This window comes from Podarcis vaucheri (genome assembly GCF_965113315.1).
Source record: "Podarcis vaucheri genome assembly, chromosome: 7".
NCBI classification, from domain to species: domain Eukaryota; kingdom Metazoa; phylum Chordata; class Lepidosauria; order Squamata; family Lacertidae; genus Podarcis; species Podarcis vaucheri.
Genome location: NC_138765.1, coordinates 23,760,496 through 23,773,657, shown reverse-complemented (window position 1 = coordinate 23,773,657; position 13,162 = coordinate 23,760,496). Strand labels below are relative to the sequence as shown.

At 45.6% G+C, this 13,162-nt stretch overlaps 1 protein-coding gene across 1 annotated transcript in view; it reads right to left on the bottom strand.

Moving 5' to 3' along the window:
• The window catches only part of FOXO6 (forkhead box O6), a 122,927-nt gene that overhangs the window by 63,904 nt on the left and 45,861 nt on the right, over nucleotides 1–13,162 (bottom strand). The window lies entirely within an intron of this gene.

Here is a 13,162-nt window from a genome sequence, read left to right as displayed (position 1 = left end):
CGTGCGGTAGCGGCACGGCAGCAGCAGAAGGCCCCGTTAGCTAAAGTGGTGCTTCAGGTTAAGAACAGTTTAAGGTTAATAACGGACCTCCAGAATGAATTAAGTTCTTAACCCAAGGTACTACTGTAATGGAATTCACGGTGGGGGGACACTTGTAGTTTTGCAAATGTTTATTATTTGTAAAGGGAATCTTTGTATGAGTTAATACTATGTTATCCCCTTTGGAGCTGTGTTGTATCATAAAATGATAAAATTATGGAGTTGGGAGAGACCCTGAGGATCATCTAGTCCAACCCCCAGTAATGCAGCAATATGCAGCTGTCCCACACAGGGATCAAACCTGCAGCCTTGGCATTATCAGCACCATGCTTTAAGCAACTGAGCTATACAGCAGTCCTCTTTGTTCTTCGAGATTGTAATGCTTGATTGTTTAAATTTTTGATTTGTTGCTTGCTTGCTTGCTTGCTTGCTTTTCGTTATCTTTTTATTTAAAAAAATGATTTGATTTTTTTTGTTAACAAATCAAGGAAAATAAAAGATAAATAAATAAAAAGGGCAGGTTCCCCACAAAAAGAAAAATGCAATTCCATTTTCTGCACCAAGCTAGGTATGTTGTGGACACCTTAGTGACACCTGACTATTATTCTTTCTCATTTTAATTAAAAGCCACTCTGGCCCAGACAAGAGTCGCCTACAGTCGGACATCCACCGGGCTCGCTGCCTGCAATCTGACCCAACGCCTGCCGCCACCGCCGCCTCCTCCTCTATGCTGACCTAGAACTGACAAAACCCTTGGCCTCCTCCAGCCTCAGGGGGGGCCAGACCGGCTTGAATGGAGCTCATTATGCAGACGATTAGGCATGGCAAGCGAGCGGAGCCCACGCCCCTCCCCCCGGGGGCCGAGGAGCCTCTCCCAGCCGGGGTCAGAGCCGGTCTACCAAGGAGCCAGCTTCCTCCAGGCTCTGCGGCGGAATGTTCCAAACAGAAGCAGCTCCCAATCCAGGCCAGGACACAATGTGCTAAACTCCACTCCCAGTGTGCTGCTGCTGCTGCACCCGGCAGGACTGGCCTCTCTCTCCTCCTTGCGTACAGGGAGAACAGCCAAAGCTGTCACTCAGAGCTCAGGAAGCTGCCTGGTGTCAGGTCAGGCTGCCTGTCCATCAAGCACAGTGTGCTCTCTGCCCTAGTTGACACTAAGGGATCTCCAGGGTCTCAGGCAGAGAGTCGTTCCCACCACCTGCTAGATTACTGTGCAAAGCTGGTCCATCTTGCCAATTTTACTTGCTGCACTTCTCATTCTTCCAGTCTTAAGTTTAAAGCTCCACATTTCCATATGAATTTGTGATTTATTTATTTATTTATTTAAAAAAGCCCTCGTGAAAATTCATCAGTGTTTTTGTCCTAATTAATAATAATAATAATAATAATAATAAATTTTTATTTGTACCCTGCCCTTCCCAGTTCATAAAACTGGGCTCAGGGTGGCTAACAACAAATTTAAAACACTTAATTGATGCAACAAAAAACAGCATAAAATACAGTATAAAACGTGAATAACAACAAATTCAGAATTCAAAAATCAATTTAGGGGGGAAATCCATCCAATAAACATTAGATGATCACCTGGGCTAGCTGGCTAAATTAGTCCTATTTGGGCCAGCGAGGAGACCAGGGGAGAATTAGCTGTGGGATCCCAGAGTGGGTAATCTCCTAATATGAACCTTTTTGTATGCCATTTTACCCAATGTACACAATTTTGCATAAACACACACAAAACCCTTTCCCTAATGTAATGCATTTATTTATCTATGATATTTCCATTAGTATACCCGTTCAATGCACACTTCACCCTGGCATCTGCATCTCTGTACACGTTATTTGGCTAAACTGAACTGCTCTGGAAAATTCAGGGAAGTGTGAATTTCGGAGGTTTGAGGGCTGTTGCAGAAAGTGTGAATTAGCCCTTTAAATGCAAACTGAATAGAATTTGTCCTCCATCCCCTATTGGTAGTAGCTCTCCAGGGTTTTAGACAGAGGTCTTTTCCCAGCCCTACTTGGACTCCTCTCTGTTTCTAAAGCTTTCATTTGAGCTGGCGCCCTTTCAGATCTTGGCACTAAACGAAAATGCCTCCGAGCCTATAAGCAGAGTGCATTTCCCTCGCTGCTACTTGAAAAGTCATAGCTGCACATCCACTCTCTGGAAACATGCAGACATCGTTGAGAGGATGCAGGAAGACTTTGAACCCCACCACCCCCTTTTCCGAACATTAGCTGCTGCCCGTGGCTTCTGCCTCTCCCTCAACCCCCTCTCCCCCCCAAAACCCAGTTGCCTTGGCCGTCAGCATGAGGCAAGTGGAGCTGCTGGAGCTCAGGGCTGCATGCGGCAACAGCTTGCTGCCTGGGGGAAGCATCTGTTACTTTCTAGGAAACATCTCCCTAACAAGTTCGCCTTGTGTATCTCTGAATGCCCCAAATAGGAAGCAAGATTCCATGCCCACTGCCCACAAGCAGCGATGGAAGACTATTAGCAGAGGGGACCAAGTGGTACCCAAAGTGAGGGTATTCCAGAGCCTCGGTCTGGTCATAGAGAAGACTCTCTCATACACACGTTCCAACCAAAGCACACATCTGCGGTTTCAAATATTGCAGGGGTGGGACATCTCTCTCCTCTTTGCTCCACCTCTCTGCTGCCAGAGTCCTACCATTTCTGCCTCCATGGCTGCATCACAAAGTCCTCTGCGGCTGCATTTGAGAAGCCCTGGCCGCACTGTGCAAATCCAGAAGTTATTGCATTACCCATCAATTGAAATGGAGCTTTGTGGACAGCTGTATTCAGAAACAAATGCAGAAAGGGAGGAAAGCATAGAGAAGGTATAACTGGTCAGGTGCCAACCTAACCCTAGAATACCCCCATATCACAGTTCCAGAACTGGGGTACATTGCATGGATATGCATGCGCGCGCACACACATACACACACACTGCCCACACAGATGAATCTTTGCCCTTCCCAGCCATTGAGGCCCCCATCATTAATTCACATTGTGATTCCTGCACCCCTTCCAATCATGATTGTGTCGAGGACTCTCTTAACTCCGCCAACCCAGAATATTTCCATTTTGCAGTGACCCAGTAGAATACAAACTAGGAAGCAGTTTTCCTCCTGTAGAAGGAATGACACTCTTTCCCACCCACCCACCCCTTTAGTTTTTAAGAGTCCGGAAATAATTCATCACTTTCCATTTCTCCAGATCCAGTAGCACTCCAGAGATTTATTCTAAGCCAAGCATCCAGCACTTCAAGAGTTAAGGCCCGAGGCATCATTTCTTTGTCACAAAGGCCCCCTCCTGTTCACTGTGCCTTCTTTTTCTTTTTTCCTCTTTCCTGAAGTGAGGGAGGGGAAGGTTCTTGCCTACATCCGTCTAGCAGCTAAACCCCTGTCGCCATGGGGCATTAGCACCATTACTGCAGCCTGCTCCCCAGAGGAGAATGAGTGGATCAAAGGGTTTTTAGCTGCAGACGGCTCCTAGACGGATCTGGAGCGTCTTCAAGGCGGCCACTTGAGGTTACAAATGTACTTTTGGCCTGCAGCTCTGAAGTCAAAATTTTGCAGGGGCTTTATTCCTGTTAACCCCTCGCGTGGAGCAGGCAGCCCTAAAGTTCCTGCGCACAGGGGTGTGTGGGAAGGGGAGGCTAAGAGACAACAGCAACTGTGCCTCACTCCCACCTTCTGATGTGCAACACACATACACACAGAGAGAGCAGGCACTTAATACATATGCACACAAATTGTCATTGCTGTTGTTGCTTCAGAACAGCCTCCAACATTTCACAGATGGAAAGAGAGACACGTGATAATTTGTGCCGCAGGGTTGTTGGAAGTAAGTTTTACTCAGAGTTGACCCGATGAAATAAATAGACCCAGGTTAGCCATATAAGATTAATTGCAATGGGTCTGTTCTGAGAATTGCTAACACTGGATACAACCCACACACTTATTTCCGTGCATCTGTTCAGCATCCATTCAGTCCTATCCTTTGCTGAAGGGGTTCCTCTGTCTCCTCTGGGCTATGTTTATTTGCTCGTGAATCACCTGTCCTACACTGGCGTCCAAGCAAAAGTGAGAGACGACTCCTCAGAAAAGTTCATGCTGTTGCTATTCTATTTAATCTCTCCAAAGATCCCATTGCACCATATATGGTGCAATCTGTTATATCACACCCAGAACTAAGTCCAATTTAGATAAGAGGGACAAGCTCCCAGGTAAGAAGATACTGGACCGCGGGCCTTAGAAACAAATCTGGTTCTATAAAATCTTTGCAACTGAGAAACAAATTCAGCAGTGGTTTTTTTATTTAAATGTTTTACTCATTTTTTATTTAAAGAATTTAGGTGCTGCTTAACTACTATAATCCCAAAGCGGTTTACAAAGATATAGATAGTTCAGTTAAAACTATAAAATAAAACATTAATTAAAATGCTGCTATTTCTTTGGGGAAATGTGGCTGGGGACATGGAAGGAAATTTCCTGAGTCAGGACATTGGTCCAACTAGCTCAGTATAGTCTAGGTCTTCAACTGGACGGTTGGGACCCAACGACAGATCAAGGTAGGTTGCAACAGCAGCACTGCCACCATACGAATAGATGGTAAAGAAAACAACGAATGGGTCCCCAAAATGCACAACTGGGTTAAAGTTAGGTCTCAGGTGTGAAGACGACTAGAGATGCTAGACTAGCTCCCTCCTTGCTGCCTTTCTGCTGGCAAGTGAAGGCTTTCTTGTTCCAACAGGCTTCTGGGAATTGACTGCTTTCAATTAAAGGGCTGGTGGCGTGCTGTTCTTATTGCAATTATTGGTATGTTTTAAACAGATTTTTAATATGCATATAGTTTCGATTCTAACTATGTTTAATTGTATTGTAGGTAAAGGTAAAGGGACCCCTGACCATTAGGTCCTATCATGACCGACTCTGGGGTTGCGGCGTTCATCTCGCTTTATTGGCTGAGGGAGCTGGCGTACAGCTTCTGGGTCATGTGGCCAGCATGACTAAGCCGCTTCTGGCGAACCAGAGCAGCACACGGAAATGCCATTTACCTTCCCGCCGGAGTGGTACCTATTTATCTACTTGCACTTTGATGTGCTTTCGAACTGCTAGGTTGGCAGGAGCTGGGACCGAGCAATGGGAGCTCACCCTGTCGCGGCTCCCTGTCACAGGGATTCGAACCTCCGACCTTCTGATCGACAAGCCCTAGGCTCTGTGGTTTAACCCACAGCACCACCCGCATCCCGTGGAATTGTATTGTAATGATGGATTATTCCATGTTTTCAGTGGTTCTTGCTTTTATCTGTAAGCTGCCTTGAGTCCTATCAGGGAAAATGGTGGAGTATAAATTTATTATTCTTATTCTTATTCTTATTCTTATTTCAGGTAGACCTTTTCCCAGCCCTATGTGGAAATGCTGGGGATTGAACTCAGGACATTTTGCTTGCAATGCACATGTTCGACCATTGAGATGTAGCCCTTCCCAATAAGAAGCTCCCTTATCCTGAGTCTGGTTGTTGGTTCATCTGGCTCACTGTTGTCTACTTTGACAGACAGGACCTCTCCAAAGTCTCAGGCAGGACTACTTTCCAGCCCTGCCTAGGAGATGCTGGAGGGTGCCCCGTGATGTTCTTTGCCATTCGGTGACATCTCTTTCCATTAAAAAAGCAAGGCAACTGTTGGTTCACATTTAAAGACGAAACACGCAAGAACTAGAACACAGCCACCCACACTTCTCCAGATTCTGCAATGCAGTTCTCCACCCAAGAAATGAGAACAAAAATGCATATAGTGGGAGTAAACAGTGTTTGAAACTGAGATGTGAAAGCTAAGGAGCTAAATGGCACCTTAAGCCTAGGTTATGGGCGCAACAAAGGAATGTCTAGGCGTGCTTTCTCATAAGAAGAATACGGAGCTGAAAATGAATGAACTGCAGCTCAAATATTATGTTCATTTTTCACATGGTCTAGTCCTTCCCCTGCCCATCCCCCTAATATTATCAAGGGGGTCTCTTCTCAAGTCTTCAGAGAGTAGCTGGAAATGGGGAGGCAGAAAAGGGTCATCATTTCCTTCCATTCTGCAGTTTTAATCTGAACTCTTCGGCACAGTACTGCACCCAGAACTCAGTAAATGCTTGTGCCAATAAAATTCCCTGTCAAAAATGCGCCTAGAACAATGGGAGTTTCATGTTCATTATTTTTGTTATTTAAAAAATGCATATACTTGTGAAAATGCATTATTTTAGGAGAAATTGCTTTGCAAAAATATTTGGCAAAATTGCATACAACACGTGTACATTGGGAGAAATTCACACCAAAATGCAGATGTATTTTCAGAATTATTTATTTATTTATAAAAATGCAAACTGATGTGGAAATGTGAGTTTCAAAAAATGAGAAATGGAAAGAAACCAAATCTGACAGATTTGCCCATCCCTGAAGAGGCTTTCCTGTCACCTGCTATGCTTTGCATGCAAGGCACACTGGGTGAAATTTAACTAATTTTTACTCTGAGTAGACCTACTGAAATGAATGGACCTAGCATAGTCTTTTCATTATCTTCAGTTTATCTACTCTGAGTAAAAGTTAGTTGAATGCCATCCTTACTCTTCCAAGTGTAGGGCTGTTCTTCTAAGCTTATGCCACAGTTGGCCAAAAGACCCAGCATTACATCATTGGCTGAATAATGGTTTGAATTATGCTAGAGAGCAAAGACTGAGATATTTGCCTGCTAGATAACAAAAAAAAAAAAGGTAGTGCACCTGGGAGTGAATCCCACTGAAGTCAGGGAGAAGTGCTTTTGATAAAACAAGCTTAAGTATATGCTACATAGAAATCTTAAATGCTTTTTTTGGGGGGAGCGGGGTACTTTAGTGATTAAACTTTTGCAATTCTGAGATTTAAATGTGGCCAATTTGTTTTCTGCAGCTGCTGCAGCATTCATGATCTTGGGTACTAGATTCAGAAATCATGACCCTATCATATTTTTAAGAAAAAAGAAAAAGAAAGCAAGTTACTAGCCTATAAAATGATAGCTCTGTGGGTAATCTCACAAGCTGGAAAGAGAGAGGCTGAGCAGCAATCCCCGCAATTAAAGGATGCAACTCCCTATAACCAATGCTGCTTCCTTTAACTAGGAATATACAGACCTTCCAGGTGTCCCCATTTTCCAGAGACAGCCCCAGATTTACAGAAGCCATCTCGGTTTCTGATTTGATCCTGGAATGCCCCACTTTTCCTTAGGACATCCCTATTTTCATTGGAGAAATGTTGGAGGGTATTAACTGAGGAAGCTGCTTTATACTGAGTCATATCATAGGTCCACTTACAGTAGCTCAGTATTGTCTACACTGACTGCCAGCAGCTCTCCAAGGTTTCAGGCAGGAGTCTGTCCCAACCCTACCTGGAGATGCCAGGGATTAAGTACTCCTGTTCTAATGTAGTATAAACACCGACAACGGGGAAGGACTGGCCTGCGAGAGCTCCAACTGGAGAGCAGCCTTTACCAAAGTTGTCATGGGCTTTGGAGATGCTCAAACTCAGGACGAAAGGGAGAAACACGCTAAGAGGAAGGCATGCTTGGCAAACACTCACCGTGGTCTACTCCCACCCGGAAACCAATGTACCCACTGTGGAAGGACGTGTGGATCCAGAATTGGCCTCCACAGTCACTTACAAATTCACTGTTCAAAACCGTGTTCATGGAAGACAGTCTTACTCAGCTATGAGTGATTGCCAAAGAAGAAGAAGAAGACTCCTGCTCTACCACTGAGCTATGGTCCATTCCCCAGAAACTAGAATGCATTATGCAGATTAAATAAATATAAGGTAAAGGAACCCCTGACCATTAGGTCCAGTCATGACCGACTCTGGGGTTGCGGCACTCATCTCACTTTATTGGCCAAGAGAGCTGGCGTACAACCTCCGGGTCAATTGGCCAGCATGACTAAGCCACTTCTGGCGAACCAGAACAGCACACGGAAATGCTGTTTCCCTTCCCGCCGGAGTGGTACCTATTTATCTACTTGCACTTTGACATGCATTCGAACTGCTAGGTTGGCAGGAGCAGGGACCGAGCAACGGGAGCTCACCCCATCGTGGGGATTCGAACCGCCGACCTTCTGATTGGCAAGTCCTAGGCTCTGTGGTTTAACCCACAGCACCACCCGTGTCCCTTTACCTTTAAACAAATATATGATGTCTCTAATTTATGCAGGTCACATAAAATGTGCCTGGATCCTATTGCACAGAATATTGCTTGTCTAAACATCAACCCCAGAATATACACTCCAAGATTTGAAATGTGCACAAAATTCAGATCTGGACTATTCTCACCCACTTCCTGCCTGGGTTGACAAAAGCACCATAGGCCAACTCTGGATCTATCCTGTCCTTCAGTTCTGGAGCTCTGACAAAACTCAGGCGAGGTTTTTCGTTGTTGTTGGGTTTTTGTTCTTTTTTTTTGCAGACAGAAGAGGGGAAGGACATTTTGCCGGAGTAATGACTGCATCAATTATTCAGTTCCTCCCAGCAATCGCAAGAGCCGACAGCCACAGCCTTCCTCCTGCAAAGATGAGTCTGGATCCAAAGCGATCCCTTTGCAAGCAGTTTGTTAGGGACCATTAACTTTACTCAGAGAGAGACTTACAGAGCACACCTGGATTTGAATTTGTGGCTCCTTTATTGCAGGGCAAAAGTCCCAAACAGTGATAGTGGGTGGGGCAAGAGCCAGGTTTGCAAAACTGAATGTTCTCTCTTATGCATCTTTGGATGTTCATCACATTGTGGCATTTCCCATTAAAATCCATTAAAGATTGTGCATCCCAATTAAACCCTCACTAGGTTGCGCAAAACAATGGTGCTAATGATTTCTATTGCGTCAAATCATTTTTATTTACAGTGGTGCCTTGCAAGACGAAAAGAATCCGTTCTGTGATTCTCTTCGTCTAGCGGTTTTTTCGTCTTGCGAAGCAAGCCCATTGACGGATTAGCGGATTAGTGCTATTAGCGGCTTTTAGCAGCTTATCTGCTGATCGGATCAGCTGATAAGCGGCTTAGTGGCTTAGAAAAAGGGGGGAAGGGGGGGAAACCAGCAGGAACTCGCAAGACATTGTCGTCTTGCGAAGCAAGCCCATAGGAAATTCGTTTTGCGAAGCACCTCCAAAACGGAAAACTCTTTCGTCTAGCGAGTTTTCCGTCTTGCGAGGCATTCGTCTTGCGGGGCACCACTGTATTGCATTTATATAGGACCTTTTATTCCCAGGAGCCCAAAGTGATGTGCATGACTCTCCTCCCCATTTCATGCTCACAACAGCCCTGTGAGGTAGGTTAGGCTGGGAGAGGGTGAGTGGTTCAAGGTCACCCAGGCCATAGTTCAACACCTTAAACATTGTATCACATTGGCTCTTTCATTCTGGAAGGGAAAGTAAATTGAGCAGAAACGATCAGAAGAGGGTTCAGTTCAGGATAACCTCCCTGTATCAGAAATTCAGCCTGCTGAATCACCATCACTTCCCCAACTATGGCTAAATTAGACTGATCCCATAATTTGCATTTATTGATGCTGAATTTTTATTTATACCCAAGTATACACTTCTCCCTGCTGCTGCTGCTGCTTTGTCCAGCCAGTAAGAGAGGCACTCCCATCTCTCCTTTAAAGCAGGCAAGACAAAAAATGGCTCAAAATTGCACCTGCACCTCCTCCTCCTCTCCAGCCTCTTCCTCCCTCTCCTCCCTCCAGGCAATTGAAAACTCACTGCACCCACGAGACAATCTCTGCATGCTGCTGGCGCGCATGAGCTTACGGGAAATTGCATGCACATATATCACGGCCGCAGCTGTTGTGCATGTATCGAGGCACGTGCAGGTACTGGCCTAACTTGTTTAACAACCAGGACCTCCCATCTCGCCGAGCCTCTGTTTCCCATCCGTAGAACAGGCAGCCGAAACACGCATGGCTGTTCGGCATCATCCTATTAAAGCCTGCAAAATGCTTTGAGCCGTCAGGGGCGCAGAGAGTGCCAAGAAGGAGCAGAGGTCTGTTGCTAAATCAGGATGGGACTCTCCAGCTCGCGCTGGTATTTCCCAGAGTCAGGAAAGAGGAATCTGCACATGCAAGCACGAGCGGTGACCTCGTGTTCAAAATTAACCTGCTGCCACCACCGGCAGCCCCTATGCCTGACATAAATCTGAAACTCTTAACAGCTGGCTCAGGGCTTGGCATGCAGCCTCCCATACAGCCTCTTCCTTGGCTCGTACACTCAGACTACAGGATGGATTTTTTTTCTTTTCATTTTCAAGGGGGGAAAAGGAAAAAGATTAGTGGAGCCAAGAGCAAGGCTGAGCAGATCCTATTGCTGGAATTCCAGAGCTGCCTGGCTGGCTGTGAAGAGGGTGGTGGGAAACTCAGCCATATGGCTGCTCATCGCAAGGGGTGTTCTGAGGACAAGTTGCTGAGCACACAGAGGCCGGAGAATGGGGCTTGCTTGCATCCTCCGTGCCTGGCTCCGGCCCTTGAGGCCAAAAGTGAGGACAGCACACTAATTTGCTTAAAGCCAGGCCTGACCGAGTGAAAGGCAGGCCAGTTTTCAGAGGAAAAGCAATGTGCAGGTCACGGGCGGGTGGATCCGTCCATTTCTGTTGTCACCGTTTCAACTTTCTCTCCCCCCCCCCCTTAGATTCATTCTTCTGCATTTCTGAAGTGATTTGCATTCCCCCGCCAGAAAAATAAAATCCTCACGAAAATTCGTCAGCATTTCACTGCAAATTTCTATGGACAAACCCTTTTTTCCCCTATGCAATTTTTCCTTAAGGTACGTGTTTACTACATTATACTGTATTTTTCTTTCTTATTCTATTTTTTCCACTTTCTTCTCCCTCTTTTTTATTTGTTTTTTCATCACTTTATTTTATAAATATTTAATAAAATGTTAATAAAAAGGTTCATATTTTTGCAAAGCAATTTCCCTTATGGCAGTGCTTTTAAACATGCTATTTTTCACCAATATATACATTTCTATGCACTCTTTGCCCTAACATATGCATTTTTGTACATGTTACTCAACTGGAAAACGGCACTGCAAAATTCAAAAATATATATATACAAGTTCCAGTTCGCATATTGATTTGGGAAGTGCAAATCTGGTAGCTTCACCTTTAAAAGCACCCATCCCTATGTGTTCTTCAACCTTGGGTCCCCAGATGTGGTTGGAATACAACTCCCATCACCCACAACCATTGGCTAAGCTGCCTGGGGCTGATGGAAGTTGTAGAATAGAAACATTTGGAGACTCAAGGTTGAAGAATACTGATCTAGTCCAGTATCCCATTTCCCAGAGTGGCCAGAGTGTAGTTTTACTGATTATGATTTCTTTTACTGTTCATATTATGGTTCTGTGATTTATGATGTATGCTGCTTTAAGAACTTCCGCCAGGACAGCAAGCTATAAATACAGGGTTATATCCAACCAATATAGTATACTTAACTAGTATAATTCACAATGAGAAGCCACATCACAACAAGCCCAGCGAACAAAAGAGGACCCTAAACATCAGACTGAGGGTCCATTTAGTCCACTATCCTGTTATTCCAACAGTGCACAATCAGATGCATTTGGGAAGCCCACAAACCACCACTGATTTCAATACAAAGTAGTGCTCTAGTCTGCAAAGCTTGACTCAAGCAGTTGGGTTCTCCAACGCACAAGAAGGCCCAGTCTCCGTCTGAAGCATTACAACTCCAGATGAAGTCTGAAGAATTGGCTCTTGTTTTTGAAAGGTTGCCCCAAGGTATATGTCAAGGGATGATCTCCTAGTGGTACGAAAACATATTCCCTCCCCTGCACAAAAAACTTCAGCCATATCCGTTCTGTTTAGAGAAACCCAAACGGTACAGAAACCCTGAACAGGAGAGCTGCAAAAGCACTCTTGTTAAGAAGAAGAAACTGCTTCTGTCTGGCACCACAAAGGAGCCATACCTAGGACTGATCTGCTTGTGCAAGCATCGGTCCATCAGCCTGCTTGCAAAGCCTTGGCCAGGAATTGGGCCTCTGTTAATGATGGGTGTTTTCTTTAAAAACAAAACAAAAAACCATCAGCACAAACCCCCTCAAATGCTGCCCGAGAGCTGCTGAAAGCCCTTGCCAAAGGCAGCCAGTGATCATGAGCCTGTGTCCTTGTATGTGAGGCAACATCCCTCATTCCAGCTCATCTCAGCCTCATTATCTAGCAGCTTCTCCCAGCATCATCTCAGAAACCAATAAGATAATGGAGGGCTTAAGACAAAATAACCGCCTTACGTTAATAGTCCTCTTCCCTGTTGCTGCGCTACCAAACCAACACTTTGGACAGGCTGCCTTTAGCTTTCTGGGCATCCCTGGCATTGGGTTCCCGCAAGCCTTTTCCCCTCTCCATCCGCCTTCCTCCGTCTCCTTAGGAAGGCAGAGAGCAAGGGATGCTCCCACGTCGCTCCCTTGGCACCCCTGCACTTTCCTTACCCAAGTTTTGCCTGGAAATCTCTCTCATCTCCCTCCCTCCCCGCTGCAGCGCCCCCGCTGCCAAGCCATTGCCATCGCCTCCCTTTGCCTTAGGTGCTATTTGCAATCACACCCTCTTTTGTGCTAGGAGTCTGTGGGCTGGCAGCTGCCACCATATTGCATGCAGCGTGTGCGCTGATTAATAATCAGAGGACACGATGGCTGAACAATGAACGGGTTCCTTACTGAGAAGAGGGAGCAACTGCGCCTGGAGCTGGCTGGCTCTCCTGCGGCACACTGAGCTGATGATCGCTTAAGATCATGCCTGCATTTCGCTTCTGCTCCCGTGCAAGTTTCTGGAGAGGTGGGGAAGACAGAGAGAGGTTTTCTTGGTCACACCACACACTTAAAGCGCTATGATACCACTTTAAACAGCTTCACCCAAAGGATTTTGGGAGCTGTCATTTGTTAAGGGCACTGAGTGTTGCTTAGACACACACACACCACCATTCCCCTCCCAGAGCTACACTTTGCAGAGTGGTTAACAACCAATCCCACTTCACAGGGAACTCTGGGAATAGGAGCTCTGGGAGGGGAATGGGGTCCCCTAACAACTCTCAGCACCCTTAACAAATTATAGCTCCCAGA